Source organism: Lissotriton vulgaris, chromosome 9 (genome assembly GCF_964263255.1).
Source record: "Lissotriton vulgaris chromosome 9, aLisVul1.2, whole genome shotgun sequence".
In the NCBI taxonomy this organism is placed as follows: Eukaryota; Metazoa; Chordata; class Amphibia; order Caudata; family Salamandridae; genus Lissotriton; species Lissotriton vulgaris.
Window position 1 is genome coordinate 1136430245 of NC_141697.1, and position 21031 is coordinate 1136451275.

Here is a 21031-nt window from a genome sequence, read left to right on the forward strand (position 1 = left end):
GGGTCAACAGGGCTAAAAGCTGAAAGAAAATGAACCGAATCCCTCTCTGGACTGCCCGACGGAACAGTCGGGGTCGGCTTAGGGTTTTTCAGAAAGGAATCTTGAATGTCCATGATTTTATCCCAAAAGTGTTTTGCCAAGGTGTTGCACCAGTTGTCAGAGGGGGGACTACCTCCCCCTGGGCACGGGGCGTTACAAAACTCTGCACGATGGCAAAGATTTCCTTGGAATTGTTATTCGCCAGGTCTTTAGCCGTAGCAATAGCTGAATAATAGATTTTCTGTTTGACTCCAAGAGCCTGTTTGGCAATGGGGCAATAGCCTCTGACCCGCCATGCTCTCTCCAAAACCTTACAGGCGTGCTTTAGAGCCTTCAGCTCCGAGGTGAACCAAGGCTTAGAGGGAGTCTCTCTCCCCAGCTTGCAAGGACCCGGTGCTGAGAGGGGAATGGCTGAACCACTAATCCAACTGGAGAATGCGGTGACATTGTCCTGCAGATCACCTAGGAGGGTAGGGCGTGAGGCCGCCAGATGGCCGCCAAGAAGACCTGCGTCCAGCTTCCTGGCCGTGGGGGCACGATGGCAGTTAGCTAATTGCCGCTGGCGCTGGGCGGACCATGAGAAGAATATAGGGATGTGATCCGACCAGGTGATCGGGAGTGGCTTTCTGACCAGCACCGGGAAGTTGGAACAGATAGGATCTAAAATGTGACCCCCCTTGTGGGTCGGATAAGTCACCCATTGGGAGAGCATAGCCAACTGGAGATTTTCCATGAAGACAGCGGAATCAGCCGACTCCGAGGAGTCAAGATGTAAATTGAAATCCCCCAAGAGAAGGTAGTTGGAAAACCTTAGGACTCTAACCGCCAAAGCATCGCTGCAGGCATCCAAAAAGACACCCGATGGGCCCGGTGGACGATATAATAATGAACCCCCCAAGGTGAAGTGAGGTGACAATTGGAGGTTGAAATCCATGGCCTCACAGCCTCCCCATATAGTGGAGGATTCACACTGGAAAGCCCAGCATTCTCTATATATATTGGCCACACCCCCCTCTCCCAACTGGGTGGTCAATACGATGGATTTTATAACCAGAGGGGGTGGCCAAAGCGACGATGGGATTAGAGAACGCGCCAAGCCAGGTCTCCGTGATGAATAATAGATCAAGGTCATTATCCAAAACCAGGTCAGCAATGTCAGCATGATGCCGCTTCAGAGATCTGGAATTAATGAGGCAGGCTTTATAACAGCCCTGAGGGCAGGGGTCGGCACTCAGTGCAACCAAAGGGAGCTGTGTGGATGGAAAAAAGCCACAGTCCGGGCACGCCAAGGTACTCTCGGGGCCATCAGTGATAGTAGAGTAGGAGGGGCAACACGGAACTCTTAAAGACCCCAAAGCAGTGCTCCCAAAAAGACTCCTATACTACAAATAGTGTGAACCAGCCATGACAATGGACAGCAAATGAACCCTATGGAATTGTGCTATGAATTTTTTCTTAATATGACAAAATACTGATCATCTTTTAAAAACTATAATGCTTCTACCTATGACATTGGATGTTTTAAAACATCTTTTTAAAAATGATGTATTGCATTGCAATTTTAATTGGTTTTATTTATATGATGTGTTTTTAATATCTATGATGTAAATAGATCATATATTTGATCGATAAATGCATATATATATATATATATATATATATATATATATATATATATATATATATATATATAGTCACGCACAGACAGAGAGATAAAAGCACTCTTCCCACAGATCCTGCAATAACGATTAATCCATCAGCCCATTATAGCAGAGCACAATCGTCCTGCCTACACATATCATATACGATAAACATCCCGAAAGTGAGATAAAGACTGAATAAAGATTCTTCCGTGCTGACAAAGTAATCCATTCGATTTGCAACACTCGAAACTGTTTTTCAATAGTGCGCTCAGAGCATAAACTGCACACAAGGCTTTAGTGACCATGAAGGACAATGGGGCAGATTCACAGAACTAACTTAAGACAAAATCCTAAACTTACTGCTTTTGGTATTCACAGAAGTTAGGATTTTGTCTTAAGTCTGTCTTAAAACAAACTTAAGACAGACTTAAGACAAAATCCTAACTTAAGGCTGTCTTAAGTCTCTCTTAAGTTTGTCTTAAGACAAAATCCTAACTTCTGTGAATACCAAAAGTAGTAAGTTTAGGGTTTTGTCTTAAGTTAGTTCTGTGAATCGGGCCCAATGTGATTGTAGAGAATTTAAGTTTACGGACATTAACATTATACATGGATTCGTTGCTCTTGAACACAGGCCCCCTTAATGGGCACCTCACATATGCAGCTGTAGTTAAGACCCTCTCAATTTAGAAGCTAGACCAACATCCAAAGAGAAATGTGATTACCATATATTGGTCAACGAGCTTAGAGACCCCTGGGTGATAATGCGCTATATAAATCTAAATAAATAAATAATAAAAAAAAAAAGAGTAATGTGCAGGCAAATCCACTAGGACCTTTATATCGACTCTCACTAGTTGCTCAGGTGGAGGCAGAGTGGACTCATTCATCTCCTGCACTATTTCCCACCACTGGGCCTCAGGCTTTCAATTGTAGTGAAACATGGGATGTGTCTACCTGTTCAACTAGGTCAGACTATTTACTTGAAAATAATGCTCATCCCCTCAAACCCAAAACACTTAGCCCCAGCATGATAACTTCATCAGTGATATAAGATTCTGCTACGCTGAGCTGGAACATAGCAGGAATCCTTAAATCTCAAATGGACATAAAAACACTTCTTGAAATATATGCTTTGTTTTGCTTAAACCATGGACAGAATATCAATGCTAACAATCACAATGTATGGTATTTAAGCCTCATAGGCTTTCTGGGGTGAGATCTCCATGAAAGACTTTACTATGGAAAGGGTCACTATTTGGGTATTTGATTATTTGACTCACATTCATGGTCATCCCAATCTACAATACAGAACAGCTACAAATCTGAAGTTTGCAAATAATTCATCGTCCTACTCCAAATCTTCGGCCCTTGAGATATATGGGGCAAAAGATGTCACATGCTGCACTTTATGGTTCAGAAGATTGGTGCCACCATAAGATAGATGCACTGACTTGGGTTGAAAATTAATTTATCAAATAGCTATTGAAGGTTCCAATGAGTGCTCCATCACTCCCAATAAGCCTAGACTCTGCCTTGAAACCTATTGAGTCGCTAACCGGTTTAAATCCCCTTTCTGCCTTGGTATCTTGACTGTCACAGAGCTGAACCTTTAAAGAAAAGCATTGCATGACATGATGAACAGGACTGGTGCATTTAAGATTTCGTGGCTGAATAAGCTGGGACTGGGTGAATATTGGATGGACCCTATGTCAATCCCCCAGCATGCTCATAAAGCCCTGAGAAGCAGATATAGGGAAGCCAGATGACTAGCTGACCTCTTATTTGCCTGGTAGCCTATCAGACTACATTTTACTATTTAAGAACGATTTAAATTTGGACAGTTCTTACATTATATTAAACCTTTGGCTTCCAGAGCATTATATATAAAACTCCTGCTTCTGCATTTACCTTGGGCAAGTTTCACCTATAAATGCCCCCCTACGTCTCTAGGTGTATCTCTTTGCCCTTTATGTGACTTTGCAAGTGAAACTGAGGAACATCTTTCATTCTGCTGCGAAGCTTATGCAAAGTTGAGATGAAAGTGAAATTCTGCTTTATGTAGGCTTCTAGGAATTGCGATTCTCCTATTAACATGCCTAGAGAATCTAGATTTCATTAAAGACACGGAGGCTCACATTATGCAATGACTTTTAATTGCAGATCCAAGCCAGTCGCATCACAATACAAAGGTTCCAATAAGAACACTGAGATAAAGTAATACACAAAACATAGCAACCATCAGCCTCTTTTAAATCAGGTGAAAAAAGATGCAGTAGATTCCAGAAGATTCGAAGTAAAAGACAAACGAGAATGAAGAAGACAACCAGTCGGCTTCTCTGTGATGAAACATCCAAAGTAGCTTAAGTAGAAGGATTATCTGAAAGAAAGGAGAATATGAAAATTGTATCCAAAATAAAAAGATAATCATAAACAAAAAAATCCTGAAAAATGAATTGAACAACCATAAATAACATTTCAATATAAATATAAAATACATTATATTCAAGTGACACTCAGAATATAAATATTACATCCAGAACCAAACAGGGAACGGGATGGGCGGGATAATGTGAGCCTCCGTGTCTTTAATGAAATCTAGATTCTCTAGGCATGTTAATAGGAGAATCGCAATTTCATTACAGGAACGGAGGCTACATTATGCATGTTGGTAGCCCTGTAAAACTACATTAGACATGTGTTCAATAGGTTTACAATAATGTCTTGCAAAGGTATTAGCGTTAGACGAGTCAGCAGCTTTAAGGATATCATCCAACTTACCTCCGGACCAAAGAGACTTACTTCATGGCACCTCTAAATTTGGATATATCAATACCAGCTAGAGACATAGCAGATTTAACCCATCTGGCAATCGAGGTGGAGGAAATAGCCTTATGAGGTTTAACAAAGGAAATGAGAAGCTGATTCTCATTAAGCGGTCGAAGGTTAGACACTGTCACATCATAAGCTTTCATACATTCAACTACACAAAGTTTCGGACAAGGGTCGAAACGAGGATAGTAGATTGAGTCAGACATGGTTTTGGTTCTTCTATAGACCTCAAATTTAACTCCAAACAAATTATAGGACCTATTAGAGATCTTCAGAGCTTTAACATCAGAAACTCTACGACAGGAGATAAGGCAAAGGAGAGTTGCGAGTTTAATAGATAGAAACTTTCTGTTCAAAAACAAATTATCGGGCCAGGAAGTGAAGAGATCTAGAATCAAATTCACATCCCAGAGTGTATCATATTTCGGTTTCGGGGGTATTTTAATACGAATACTCTTCATAACGCTACAAACAATTAAGTTTTTCCCAAACGTTTTGCCGTTAACGAGAATATTACCCGCAGAGATTGCGGATCTTTAACAATTGATTGATCTATAACTAGTTCAGCTAAAAAATGTACTACGTCAACGATAGGTGCCTGTATGGGATCCAAATCCCTCTCCATGCACCAACGAAACCAAGATTTCCAGATATTGTTGTATCTTTATTGGGTTCCCGGAGCCCAAAACTCTCTGAGGAGAGTAGAAGTTGATGTCGAAAGTCCTGAGACTTTGTTAGATCTCCTGACACTCTACAGGCAAGGAGATACAAACTCCCGGATAGGATCAGAGGATTAGGATCTCCGTATACGTCTGTAAGGAGATCCTCTAGAGAAAGAATCAGAAAGGGAAGATCGTAAGTTAGCTCCAGAACTGTGGGGAATCATGCTTGTGACGGCCAGAATGGAGTTATAAGGACCAGAGAGCATCGCTCTTGCCTCACTTTCTGCAAGACTCTCTGGATCATTGCAAATTCGGGGGAAGGCATACGCACTGATCCCTGACCAAGATTGGAGAAAAGCGTTCACTGCTAGAGCACCGGGATCGGGCATACAGCTGAAGTAAAGCTCTAGTTGAGAGGTGAGACGGCTGGCAAAGAGGTCTATTTCGAATGCACCCCAGCAAGAATTTAGTGAGTCGAAGACAGCGATGTTGAGTTTCCAATCGCTGAAGTCCGAAAGGAATCTGGAATTCCAATCGGCAGATACGTTCAATTTGCCTGGGTAGTATTCTGCTTGGAGGGAAATCTTGTGTTCTAAACAGAACATCCAGAGTCTCCTTGCTAGGTTGGAAAGGTCGGCAGATTTTGTACCTCCCAACCGATTGATGTAGGTCACTGCCGAAACATTGTCCATTTTCAGAATAACCGATCTCCCTTGAATTGAGTGCTTGAAACTCATAAGGGCATATAGGCCTCCGGTAAGTTCTAGGAAATTGATGTGGTGAGATGACTCCTCCTGAGACCAAACACCACCCGTATTCTGGTCTAGGAAACAAGCACCCCAACCATGAAGGGAATCGTCTGATTCCAGCACAAAATCCGGTTCTGACCCGAAAATTGCTTTGCCATTCCAAGCCTCCAGGTTTTCCAACCACCAGTTCAGTTCTGCTTTGGCCTCCAAATCTAGGGTGATTCGGTCTTCGTACCAAAGTCCGGACCTCAGCACCCTTCCTTTTATCCTTTGCAAAGCCAGATAATTCAGAGGGCCTGGAAAGATCGCTTGAATGGAGGACCTAGAAGTCTTGCCAGCTCCCTTAGGGGAAAGTCTTCCTGTCTTAAAACGTGACAGATCTCTTTCTTGATCTTCGAGATCTTCGAAGGAGGTAAAAGGAGAAGATACTTGGAAGTATCCAGAGTGAAACCCAGAAACTCCAGTGATTTTGAGGGGGATAGAATAGACTTCTCTTTGTTGACAATGAAACCTAGACTTTCCAACAGATTCATAACTGAATTCAGGTCGAGGTGAATCTGATGCAGATCTTGGGACATTATCAGGATGTCGTCGAGGTAAATAATAAGTTGTACGCCTCATTCTCTTAGGAAGGAGGCTACTGCTCTCATTACCTTTGGTAAAACACCAAGGCGCTGACGAAAGCCCGAAGGGGAGCGCTTTGAACTGATAAAGATGTTTTTTCCATAGGAATTGTAGGTAAGGTTGATGTATTTCCGCCATTGGGATCGTGAAGTAGGCGTCCTTTAAATCAAGTTTGACTAACCAGTCTTCTTTTTGAAGAAGGTCCCTCAGGAGATGTATATCTTCCTATAAACAAGAAATTTGTTGAGGCCCTTCAAAGTTATAACCGGTCTCCAACCTTTTCCTTTTTTTCTCCACAAGGAATAACGAGCTTACAAAGGTTAGAGAGTCCAAGGGAACTTCTAATATCGCTCCTTTCTGGAGCACAGAGGAGATTTTTTCCTCTACTATTTTCCCTTTCTTTAATGAGATAGGAATATCCCTTGGTAGGGAAGTTTGAAATTGAGTTTTTCTCCCGGCCCTTCCAAAAACATTATTGTTGAATACTATCTTTATATTCTTCTGGGCGTTATCAAGCGCTGTAAAGGTCGGAACGGACTTTCCCAATGATTTTAAAAGCTCTTCACCAAAAAGCAGTCCTTTCGGATTTGAAGAAGGCTCCTTCTCAGCCATATCTGAGAGTTTAGGGTAAAGTTTATAAAGGATGAGCCTACGCCTTTCTGTGTTAATGCTTGTACTAACATTACCTAGCAAAATAAGGGCTCTTTGACTCCATCCCCTTATTAAATCTATATTAAGGGGTGTACCTTTAAGGTAACATTCTTCTGCGGGGTCAAGAATTCTGCTAAGTGATCCAAGCACATCCAGTAGGCGATCTTGGCACCCTTTAAAAGCTTTTTCTAGGCCTTTTCTAGGATCGCATCCATGTCTAAACAGATACTTAATCAATTCCGGATCCATTTTAGGGGCATAACATGCTTTTTCATCTATTGAGGGTCTTGAACACTCTGCCCTTAAAATATTCCTTGTCTCTCTTTCACGAGGGAAGCAAATCCATTTTTTAATAACTTTAGAGACATGTTCTGTGGAGACCATTGCGAGGAACGAGGGTGTCTTAAATTAAGAGGGGAGAACATTTCCTCTCCAAGGGGGTTTAGAATACTGTCCTTTGAGGAAGAAGGCGTTTCGTCCTCCTCATCAAAAATTCCTACATCCCCATCATCTAAATCCAGAACGTATTCGTCTGGATCCATATCATCATCATCATCATCATTATTATTATCCGAGCCCTCTGGGAAGTCTTGAGCACTTTGAGATAGTGAGCCGCTAAGGGCATCCAAGGTATTTGGCCCGCGAAGGGCACCCGAGTGTTGTGTGTCATAAGAGACAACTCTATTAGTTGAGGTGCGAAGACCTTCCAAATATTTTGTGGTGTTAAGACCACCAATATTAAAAGAGGTGCTAGGACCTCCCGTGCTCTTATTGATCTCGGAAATAGTGTGGTTAGTCTTCTTTGTATGTTTAACCCCAACTTTCTTATGAGCAATCACATCAGACACATCTTCCCGAGAGGGAAGTGGTCTTTTATAGGGTACAAACTGAGCAAAGGTCTCTTGCATACAGGTTTTCATTTCTCTTTGAATCATAATGCGAAAATCTTCCTTATTAAAATTAGGAAGTGTTGCATTGTTCATATCTGAATCTGAGTCATTTTCCATCTTGCCCCTTCTTTTTTTTTTAATATAAATAGAATTTCCAATAAACACCCCCCTTTTTTTTTTTTTAATTATATGAATGATATCTTTTTTTTAAGGGCATATGGCTGAAAGAAGGCCAATGTATAAGATGTGGAGTTCATGCAGCAGTAAGAGCGTAAAAGTAGAATAGGGTAGTTATTTCCTAATATTTCGATGGATACAATGACGAATCGATAATCCTCCTGCGAAACGTGGTCAAAACAGCTGATTCCCAACTGTCGGTGAGTGAGGAAAGTTCCTAGGCGGGATACTCACGAAACGTGACGCTCGCCAAGGAACTTTCCTCTAATGCGTGTCCTGCCATCTTTGCGATCGGAGATCACGGAGAGGAGGAAATGCGCTCAGTCTATTGTTTCCAGCAGCGTCGCTCGGATCAATTACCCTGGCAAGTACAGTGCTTAAATAAATTATTCAGGGGTAGTGCTTTACTCGAGGAACAGCGCGAGGAGTTCATCGCTCGTTTTTTCATATAAGCGCAAGGTTCAGGGGAAAAAACAGCGAAAATCAGTAATAATGAGCACAGAGAACAAATAACCTGAAGGTTAAGGCACACATGTACGATCTAACTGTAGGGAAAAGGCGTAATAAAGACAACTTGAAAAAACAGAGGTTATACAAGAAAGGGAGAGGATGATCTCCATAAATTGCAGATCATGGGGAGGGGGGGAGGGAGGAGGTGGGAATAAAACCACTCTTCGTGCAAACCCCCAAATACAACTCTATATAGTTACCAAAGCACAATATTAATGAAAGTATGGAGAGAAGATAGTAAGCTACTTATCTGCTTGGAGCCGCATTTAAAAAGCACTAGGGGCCAGATGAAGGTGGCCCAATTACCGGTCGGTAACGGCCGAAATTACCGAATTTCGGCCGTTACCGACCGGTATTGGGCATTTGGGATGTAGGTGGCCTAAATTGCAAATTCGGTAATTTACCGATTCAGGGCCAGATGTAGGAGCCGAATTCGGCCGTTACCGACCGGTATTAGGGTTTCCAGATGTAGGGGGCCTATATTTTACCGAATCGGTATATTTACAGATTCGGAAAAACCACATGTAGGTGGCACTCCTAAGAGTGCCACAGGCCCTTAAAAATGAGTATTTTACCACCCAATCCTATTGGGTGGTAAAATACCGAATTCAGGTGTGCATGCACATATGTGCATGCACACCTGTGCAATGTGACACACAGACATGCCCTAAGGGCATGTCTGTGTGCCACATTGCACACAAGTCCAGAATTGGGGTGCTAGAGGGTGTCAAAGTGACACCCCCTGCACCCTTGCAGGATTCGGTATTTACCGATTCTGTAAATACCGAATCTGTATTTCACATTGATTCCTATGGGTTTCAAGGCCCATAGGAATCAATGGGAAATACAGAATCGGTATTTACAGATTCGGTAAATACCGACTCTTACAGATTCGGTAATTTTTTACCTACATCTGCCTCCTTCCAATTTACCAACTTTTAAATACCGAATCGGTATGACTCTGTATTTAAAAGTCGGTAAATTGGATTTACCTACATCTGGCCCTCAGTATTTTAAGGAATCAGTAAATTACCGATTCCTTAAAATACTGAATCGGTAAATTCACGAATTTGCAATGTAGGGAGCACTCAAATGAGTGCTTTTCCCATTTTAGGATTCGTTATTTACCACCAACTATAAGTTGGTGGTAAATATGGAATACCTTTGACAATGCAAATCAGTGCATTTTCAACTGTGCCATGTGGCAGACAAACATGCCCTTAGGGCATGTTTGTGTGCCACATCTGCACACAAACAAGATTCAGGGGTGCAACAGGGTGTCAAAGTGACAACCTGGCACCCTTGAATGTGTCCCCCATTTTACCGAATCGGTATTTACGATTCGGTAATTGCCATTCATTCCTTTGGCCTCCAGGCCGTAGGAATGAATGGCAATTGCCGAATCGGTAAATACCGATTTGGTAAATACCGAATCATTTTACCGAATGTTTTGCTACATAGCATTTACCGATTCTAAAATACCGAATCGGTAAAATTCGGTATTTTAGAATCGGTAAATACTATTAACCTACATCTGTCCGTGGTCTAAAATAACCTGGAAATAAAAAGGTGAACCGTGGAATCATTCCGCAACAGCTATTTATCTACTATTATCTATGAACCATTTCCTAGGAAAGTATGATAAGAAGGAATGAATGGGACAGGTGTGGCCAACAATTTGCAGGTTAAACTAAACTATGATTGTAATGATGGCCATCGTGATGAAAATAAAACAGCTCCTGGGGATTTTCAGCATTTAACAAAGATCTTCATTATCTAAGTTAGCATATGAGCATAAATCGGAGATTAAATGTTTAACAGCATTTATATATTATGTATTTGCCATTGGGGCAGCAATTATAACATAACCTACAGAGACTTTTAAAATATATGGAATTTGAATCATTTTTGTCAGGCCCATTATGTCATAAGGAAGCTTTTTCGGAAAAACGCCTTCCTGCACATGCGATGCAGTGATCTTCAAGGCATAATAATGCTGACATGAAAAAGAAGAATGCAGCTGCAATTCCTGAAGCATAAGAAACAACATTAATGTATCAGTTCAAGCAAGCTGAACAATTAGAATCCTCGTAGGCCCTTGGTAGTCAAAGGTTTCATATTATATACTAGTCTGTCCACAGAAAATGGCTGCTGCATTTAGGGCAGAATTTGAAGGTCAGAACCCCTCCTACCAGGAGTCATTGTCATATATGCCTCTCATTAAAATATTCCGGTCAAAGTTACTTCCAAAGTGGCTGATGGTGGTGTGGTGTCTTGTGGAAGGCGATTCAGTTCTTAGAGTCAGGCGATTAGCTTCTGTAGCATTACAATTCCAGGCTGTGGAAAGCCATGTCTGAACCTGCGCAAAAAAAATCAAGGGGTCTTTCTCCCAGTGAATTCTGGAACTTTGGGAGTCACCTTGAACATGAAACCTCCACTTAGAACAGGTAGAACTAGCAATGTCTGCACCCAACACTAGATGGCAAGATTTTGCAAAGAATGTGAGCAAATGCAGCAGACGCTGAAAACATACAATTGCAATGCAATATAAAATATATGCAATTTTCTGTAAAATCGCAAACAACATTATCATCCACAATTGAAGGAAAAAGTTTCCAGTGGAATTCCAGATATATGAGCTGAGTGGAAGAAGGTAGCTGTCTCAAAACAGATAAGCAAGACGCCAACTGTAGTGTTGATTAACTGGAGTAGGATTTATTATTTCTTTTTCAAAATCACTGTTCGAAACCTTCTCAAACGGGAAACATCACTTACAACGCAACTTTTACAACGCAGGGCCTGTGCGACTCAACTTTTACAACGCAAACCATCACAACGCATTGCGCTGGGGGGCGCTCTAGGATAAGGAATAGGTTTAATGTACTATCCAACACCTTCCCTACTATCCACGGGGACTGGAGTTGGAAAAGTAAATTAAACTATTCACTATCCAGCGCCCCAAAGCACTATGCGTTGTAATGGTATGCGTTGTAAAACCTGCGTTGTAAAAGCATGCGATGTAAAAGCATGCTTTGTAATGTCGTACATCCTTCTCAAACAACACCATTTCTTGTAACTAGATCATTTTATGTGATTCAAAATAAACCACAAAAATAGTGTATGCAGTTGGGATAGTTGAAATCACTGAATCGGATTCTACATGGACGCTGGGGATGCAGCAGGCTGCTCAGAGGCAGAATGGTACTTAGGATGCGATCTGTATGCTATGGAAGTTGTCTGTCCCTCGTTGAAAACTGCGCAAATGCAGCCTCTGGTTCTAGAAAGTACCCTAATAACTAAGCTTGATTTTATTGTTTGGAGTCTGTAAATATTTAGCAGGATATTCTCATGGTCCGGCGATACCTATCGCAAACGCCAGTTAGCAGCAGTTTCTTTATTGCTGCCTAACCCTGAAAACTATCGCCATGTTAGCAGTGTATTAACAATCCATCACTACATGACGATAGCATGATGGAACGGCGGTGAAAACTGCCGCTAACATCAACGTGATGGCGATAGGAAATCTGGCGTTAGCCAGCGAAAACTACAGATAGGCCCATTAGTGGCAAATAAACTCACAATAGTCAGCCCAACGTGAGTTTTTTTTTGCCTCTAATGCAAAAAATAGCCTATCAATCAACCTGCAATATGAAATATGCATGAAAACCAAAAAAATGCAGAATGGAGCAGCCAGGGCCAAGTGTAGCACACATCAACAACCCCTGCAAGCCACCCAACATCCAGAAGGACCAAGATTAGAACCTTGATACCTCGCTGGACCTGCATCTGGAGCCTGGATGCCTCGCTGGACCTGAGTCTGGAGCCTGGATGCCTCGCCAGACCTGCGTCTGGAGCCTGGATGCCTCGCCAGACCTGTGCCTGGAGCCTGGATGCCTTGCTGGACCTGCGTCTTGAGCCTGGATGCCTTGCTGGACCTGTGCCTGGAGCCTGATTGCCTCATTGGTCCTGCTCCTGGAGCCTGGATGCCTTGCTGGACCTGCACCCAGAGCTTGATGCCTCGCTGGATCTGTGTCTGGAGCCTGGATGCCTTGCTGGACCTGCGCTTGAAGCCTGGATGCCTTGCTGGACCTGCGCTTGGAGCCTGGATGCCTTGCTGGACCTGCGCCTGAAGCCTGGATGCCTCGCTAGACCTGCATCTGGAGCCTGGATACCTCGCTGGACCTGCGCCTGGAGCCTGGATGCCTCGCTGGACCTGTGCCTGGAGCCTGGATGCCTTGCTGGACCCGCGCCTGGAGCCTGGATGCCTCGCTGGACCTGCGTCTGGAGCCTGGAGTGGGATGTGGTTGAGCTGTGGAGTCGATGAGCCGTGGCGGTAGACATATAGGCACGTCGATCGACCGTACCTGGTTGGGAAGTCTGCCAGGTCACATGGAGACACGTTGCTGACCAGTGTGAGAAGACCGCATTGCGACCATCGGAGCTGTTAATGGTAGAGGCGCCACTGCGCACCAAGGTAGTGAGGTCTGCATCACATACTACGATCCACCACTACTCCGGGGTGCATGAAGGGGATTACCAATGTTGTGTGCCATCTCCCTGCATTACAGGCCTGATGATGTTGGACTGGCCATATGCTGTGAAGGGTGAGGGCCTTGTGCTATGCCAAACTTGTGTGGTGTGAGCGCTGCAACTTCATGACTAAGAGGGCCCTGCTGCATCAACTGCATTGTGATGTCCACAGCCTAGTGAAATCACACCTGGCTGAGGCGCCTGCTGGCTGAGTCACAGATTTGGAGAGAGTGCAGTGGATTGCACCATGGTGTCAATGTCCAGGTAAGAAGAAGATGGGACGCGTATCGCAGGAGGGCGGGGGGGGAGTCATCAGGCCTATGACACGTAGATGACGCACCCCCAGTCGCGCACTTCCACAATGGCGGAAGAGCGATGCCCCACTGCCTCAGGCAGTGCAGTAGAGGAAAAATCATCACATGAAGATAACTCAATCAATCAATCAATCAGGGAAATTGTAAGCACGCTACTCGCCCATGAGGGTCTCAAGACGCAGAGGGGGGATCCATAGATCTGTTAGGCAAACAGCCATGTCTTGGGGGTCTTGCTGAAGGGGCTCAGGGAGGGGGTGCCCTTTCCAGGTCTTGGCTGTAATTTTGGGGAAGGATCTTCCCCCTGCTCTGGCTGTGTGGATGCGCAGGGTTTTGACCAGTGTGAGGTTGGAAGATCGGAGGTTTCTTTTGGGTATGTGGAAGTTGATTCTGTCATTGAGGTATTTGGATCTGTTGTTGTGTAGGCATTTGTCGGCGTGAGTGAGGACTTAGAAGGTGACTGTTTTCTCCAAGGGGAGCCAGGGGAGTGTTCATAGTTGTTGGCTGATGTGTTTGTGCCGGGGATGCAGAGGACGAGTATGGCGGCGGTGTTCTGTAATGTCTGAAGTTTGCGGAGTAGGGACTTGTTAATGCCGGAGTAGAGTGTGTTTCCATAGTCCATTCTGCTGGTGATGAGTGCATGGGTGAATATCTTCCTTGACTCCTGGGGGATCCATTTAAAGGTGTTGTGGAGGATGCGGAGGGTGTTGAAGCAACTGGAGGTGATGGTGTTGACCTGTCGGTTCATGGTGAGGGATGAGTCGAGTATGAAGCAGAGGTGTTTGGCATGGTTCAAGAGGCTAGGTGGGCTTCCGGGGGCGGTCGGCCACCAGGTTTTCTCCCATGCTGAAGGGGTTGTTCCAAGGATGGGGACTTCTGGCTTCTTGGTGTTGTGCTAGAGGCAGATGTCGGCTGTTTTGGAGGCCAGGTTGGTGGTTAAGGTCTGGCAGCAGTGGAGGCAGGAGAACTGGCCATGGGCGGTGTTTGGCAAGGCCTATTGGCAATCTCTGAGTTTTCCTGGGATAGAGGGTGGCTGTGTTGTAGCAGTGGGTGGCTCGAGATCCAGGGTTCCTGGCGCTGTTTGCGGTCGGGTTGCGTACAGGTGCAGTTGGCGTGCCCACTGTATGCGATGGTGCAGCGGCCACCATTTATTAGGGAAGGGGGGGAGAACGATCAGCTGGGAGGCAGGAACCCAATGCATGTTGGCAAAATGTGCCCTTCATCAGGGGTCACTAGAAAATAACAGTAAAACCAAAAATCAGTGTACAGTATAATTTCAATACGTTACAAAATATGTTAACTCAGTCCTGCTATCATATCGCTTCCTCGCATTATTTTCTTAATTCCACATTTAAATAACATTTTGCTCGAAATGCATTGGGTTTTATCTCATTTGAATAAACGCTGCGTTTTTATGAAAAGTGTTTCTGTCATGGTTATACATCGAGGTCCGGATGGGCACATGTTAAACAGGAGAAACTTGGAAAAATCGCGCACACTCCCACGTGTGGACTTAAATTACTAAGAGAGTTTGAAGATGGAGAAAAACAGTATTAACATTTAAGAAATTGATGGACATAGAGTAAAATGCGCCAAATGGCATTACATTGCTGTGCACTGGTTGTGGGGAAAGGTCTCCCCGTTTATTAAAGTTTTGTCTAAAGCATGTCATTTGGGCATGACACTGAGCCAGTATGCACGCAGATTCGTCACATAATGCATAATTTGAGTGAAATGTTGAAAAAACTGTGTGCATCCCACGCCCTATGTATGATTATTTAATTTTGCAAATTTGGCATAGCATCCGGCGGTTGTAAAACAGATTAAAATGGAGAACACTAAAGGATATCGCAGCCCAAGTCCACACGGTGGCGTTGACATCTAGTTCATTCAACAGACTGTGTTAAAAGTTCAATTTGATGAATTTCTGAAGATGCTATTATGAATCAGTACACTATTGCGAGAAAAAGAATCTGTGGTATTGTTAGTGATGCAGCTATTAGCTGAGAACTGCAAAGTTTTGTGTACCGATATTTTTTCATTTGCATTTTTTACTTGCATTGTTTAACCCTTTCCCTGCTGCCGTCGGCCAATGACCGACGGCAGCACTACCTCCCCAGTGCTGCCGTCGGCCATTGGCCGACGGCGTCCCACCAGCGCACGAAAACGCCCCCACCGCGGCGGAATTACCACCGCAGTTAATGGGTTAAATTGCATTATGGCTATTGTAGTTTTTCCACAAGGATGTTAGTGGCGGAAGGGAAGCAAGTACGGGTCAAAGAGGGAGGAGTAAAGTGGGAGGAAATCCGGTTAAATAGATGTTGGGTTGAGGAGTGTAGATTTAATTATGGATACACTAATGAGGTTGGAGGATTCGCAGCGTTCGTTACAGGTACGAGATGTTGTTGGGACAGCGTACGAGAAAAAGCCTACTTTGAGATACGGGCAGGAGGGATGATGAAGGAGGGTAAATGATTGGGGTTAAGAAGTTTAACAGCTAGTTTGGTAGAGAAGTTGGGGCGGGAAATGTTTTGCGAATCAGATTGTGCACGGGAACTAAGGGAGAGAGTAGGTTGATTCATTAGCGCTCGGGTAGAACTGTGGCTTCATTGTAGGGAAGTTTTCCTTAATAATGAGGGAGAAACAACATTAAACAAGTGATAGAATATTGCAAGATAACCAGAAAGATAAACAAGGGTATGTACTTTTGCCATATTATTTAAATGTGGAATTAAGAAAATAATGCGAGGATGCAATATGATAGCAGGACTGAGTTAACATATTTTGTGATGTATTGAAATGATACTGTGCACTGATTTTTGGTTTTACTGTTATTTTCTAGTGACCACTGATAAAGGGCCCATTTTGCCCGAAATGCATTGGGTTTTATCCACTTTGAATAAACGCTGCCTTTTTATGAAAAGTGCTTATGTCATATTTACAAATCGAGGTCCAGATGGGCACATATTAAACAGGAGAAACTACGAAAATCGTGCACCCTCCCATGTGTGGGCTTAAATTACTAAGAGAGTGTGAAGATGGAGAAAAACAGGATGAACATTTAGGAAATTGATGGACATGGAGTAAAATACGTCAAATGGCATTACATTGCTGTGCACTGGTTGGGGGGAAAGGTCTCCCCGTTTATTGGAGACACAGGGATGTGTGCCGTGTCAACTCTTCACTTTGTTCTGCACCAAGACTCGCAGTCTGCAAAGGCAGTTTGTGAGTGTACAGGGACAGGACCTCTAAGGGTGGCACAGTAAGTGCTGCAGCCCTTAGAGGACTTCCCTGGTCACAGTGCCCTGAATATCTTTGGTATCATTTACCAGGGGCTGACCTGTGGCCAGAGATGCCAGTTGGGTTTTGGTTTCAATGCAGTTTTAGGGAAAGAACATAGGCCTTGGGTACCTGTTTAGCAAGAGCCCAGGGCGAACTCAGTCAAAGCACATCAGCATGCCAGCAAATAGTGGGGGCAATCATGCAGAAAGAAGGCACTTTCTTACAAGCATATCTGCTCGATTCAGGTACTGGTCCAGGACATCAAACAATGAGTTTGTTTGCTGTCTCAAGCAACACTAAATGTAAGAAACAACACATTACAATTCTGTTGTTACGTGTTCGAACAACAATGTCTTTGTATTGCATAATCATTAAAACTACCTCTAAGGTTCAAGGAGTCATCATTAATTGTCATAAGATTCAGGATTATAACTACGATGCAGAATATATGCGGCTTAAGGTCTGCAAGTAAAGTGAATAACAAACATTAGACACAAGAAAGGTTCTCTACTATGCAATGCAATAGTAATTTATCTTGAAATAAGGTGTTTACCAACTCCGCTAGTGGATTACATAATAATGCTTACGAAATCCGACTTCTCTGGTACAATAAACATCCAGTCTTAAATTCAGTCTTTAAGCAATGGCCGATGTGTTAAGCTATATCTTTACCACATGACAATGTTGTAGTCCAAGTTCAAATGTACCGCTCAAACTTTACTAATTAGAATATTTTAATAAAACTCTCTTTGTTCCAATTTAAATAAATAGTCGATTTTACCGTAATTCTCTTTTCTTCCTTATCAGGGAGAAAAGACGAGGGGAAGACAGAAGCTCAGACATGCCTCTCACGTGATCATCAGTTTCTGATGGAAGCTCTAGCAGGCCCAAAGACCGAGAGATGAAGTCAGTAGATGGAATACAGAAAGAAGAGAAGGGCCGCAGACGGAGACCGCAGCACAGAGTCGAAGACTTAACACCTTCGCTCCTGGGCACATTCCCCCACTGTGCTAGGGGGTAAGAGAGGCGCACACAGCGCCCCCGTGCTCATGATGAGCTCAGCTCATCATGCAGCACAGTGCTCGTGTGCTCATGACGGGCTGAGCTCATCATGACCACACCCGTTTTCATAGAACGCTCACACAGCAGGGACATTAGCCCAGCATGCGAGCGTTCTAACGGTCATGACGAGCTCAGCTTGTCATGAGCACACAAACACCGTGGCTCATGACGAGCTCAGCTCGTAATGAGCATCGAAGGAGTTAAGGTAAGTGAAAAAACACTGACAAGGCTAAACGATAGTCTGACGAGCGTCCGCACTTTAAATGAGCAAAATGCACATGTCCAAAAGGTCTGGTTGCTCACGAGGAAGGCTGCACGTTACAAGCAAAATTCTCACTTGAATACATATGCAGGGAATTTACATTAAGTCATGTGTCAACCGTTGCTCATTTGAATATTTCTCCACGTGTTACTAGTATGAAAACGAGTCTACAATATTGTGCCTTGTCAGGAAAGATTAGGCACAAAGTATGCTAACATCTCATTAATAATATCAGACTTTACCCATCATAATGTTGCTCACAGACTTGTGTTGCGGCAGAGATTTGCACAGAGGTATATTTCTATATGTTCCACTACTGTTACTACATTGATTCAGATAACCCCGCATGACAACATTTAAAAAGACTATGCAAGGCGACACTCATGAGAGTCTCTCATCTTGTTGTGTTTGCATAAATACATTAGACATTGCCTCTAAGTTAAGCCTGACTGCTCGGCGCCAAGCTACCAGAGGGCTAAGCACTAGTTAATTTGGGGTTGTCTTGTGATTTCACCCTGACAAGGATTGTGATTGCTGTTCGAGAAGGGTTTCATCCCTTCAACCAGTAACCCCATTTCTTACACCTCCCAAGAAGACACAATAGCTGAGCTATAGGAACAGTTAGGACTGGAGAGAGAGTTTAAAAACCCAAGGTCTAACCCAGGCATAGGCTTAGGCCCAACAACTATGCAAGCTGGCCACACGACATAAACAGTGTTGAGGTGTTGACTCGCCACATATCTGTGAGAAAAGGAAAATGTCCAGAAAAATCCAAGCAGTCCATTTGCATATTAGCACACTTTTAAATTCCTGACAATTGAAATAATGTCCAAACATGAAGATGTAAGCATATGCTTTATTTCATTGTGTATGGGTTTGATGATCTGTAAAGAACTCACACCCAATACAGCCCACCACTCCACTCTGACAGAATTGAACTTTGATCACATAAAAAAGAACTGCCCAAAGGAATTGAGAACAACTAAACAATTGAAAATGCTTTAAAACCACAGGAAGATGTCAAGAGTGGCTGACAGCAAACTGAGGGCTATGGCTGGAACAAAATGAACATTACAATCGCAAACATTCCCAAGCATCAAGGCACAAAGCTTGTGACAAAGTGATGACTTGGCTGCAGTTTAAGGTCAGTTTAAGCTTGGTCTGGTGTCAGGACTTCAAGATGGTAAATAGAATCTACAACCTCAAATGATCTGACAAAGCTGACTGTATCCCTATAGGCTTTAGCCAAATTACCAGAGACACCCTAGAGAAGCATGGAGACGATCTAAAAAAACTGTAGATGTAAAATAGGATCTTGCCTCATTCCAACGATATCCCAGTCCTATTCCATATGATAATTAAGGTTTTTACTTGACCAGACACCATTAGAATGGGCCCAATTTTCCACACACCAATCTGCTCCTCACAAACCTTCTGTCACCTAAAGCATGCCACCTTTATCATATATAACAGTGAAACAGACGGCTCTAGCATGGTTTAAACAACCTACTTCCAAACTAATATGGCTCTTCACATTTTTAGTGCCCTGCCTCTGTAAAAACATTTTATTTTGTTGTGAACCTCCGGTTTAAAGTTTATATTGTGCTAAAAACACTACTAGAGTCTCCGATTCATAACTATGCATTATGCTACCTCCAACCAAAGCTTGAGCAGAGAGGATCAAGCAAGGATACACCCTTGAGAGGAATGGAAAATATAGGGGAGAAATTCAGGGCCAAGGGAACAAACAGCAGGTTGCACTGCTGCACAGTTTACTGAAGATTTTGACATTAAAATCACTTAAACTCTTGGATACTATACTCTTCTGACATCCTCAAATAATAGCACACATTTTGATTATTTTTCTTTTTTGGCCCAATGTAGAGGTTCTTTGAAAACAATTTCTCCAGCGAGTGTGTTGCATAAATTTTAACTGATTATTTATTTGCAGAGTTTTGCAAATCTAACTAATTTGACATAAAAATAGGAGTCAGGTGTTCTTCTTCAATCAAGTGAGAACCAATAGCAGAGTCTCATTTCAAAGTAACAAGAACAGTAAAGGCTAAGGGCATGCTTTAGAGTGCGAAATATGGCTAATACTCCGACAGTGGCCGTTGGCGACCAGCAAAAATGGTGGGCCGACTGTTGTATATAGTTCACACACATGAAGCTAATCAACACATTACATCATTACATTCATGCATACAGTCAATCATATAACATCATAAACAGAATACAAAAATTAATACAAATAAAGAAACAATAAAGAATTTAAAAAGAAAAGACACTTACCTTAGCCTGCAGCACGTCCAGCCCCAGGTGCAGACTTCTCCGAGCATGAGGCCCCACAGCTCTCACAGGACCTTATCCAATCCATACATGTTAAGCAGCATGTGTGAAACATCTGGATTGGTTGGAGCAGGCTGCCTCAGTGCTCCAAAGAGGCCTGAAGGCCTATGCCTGCTCTCCAACTCGGCTGTGCAAGAGAGCCGGGTTGGAGAGTTTGAATTGTGCATTTCTGTTTGGCTGCAGCGGGCCAAACTGGCATGCACAATTCATACTGAAGGGGCCACTCGTCATCACCAGCCAATCACAGCAATGAAGCACTGTCCACTTGGCAGAAAGCTGGAAAAATAAAATGGTAATAAAATCCTTGAATTACCATTTTAGTTTTTCAGCTTTCTGTGCAGCAGTGTGTGTGTGTGTGTGGGGGGTCTCCTTTGCTCATAAAGAGGAACCGTCGCTGTATGTTGCCTACATAGAGTACCTGTCCTCCACATTTAAAGAGGTCCACTGGCCTTGCGGACATC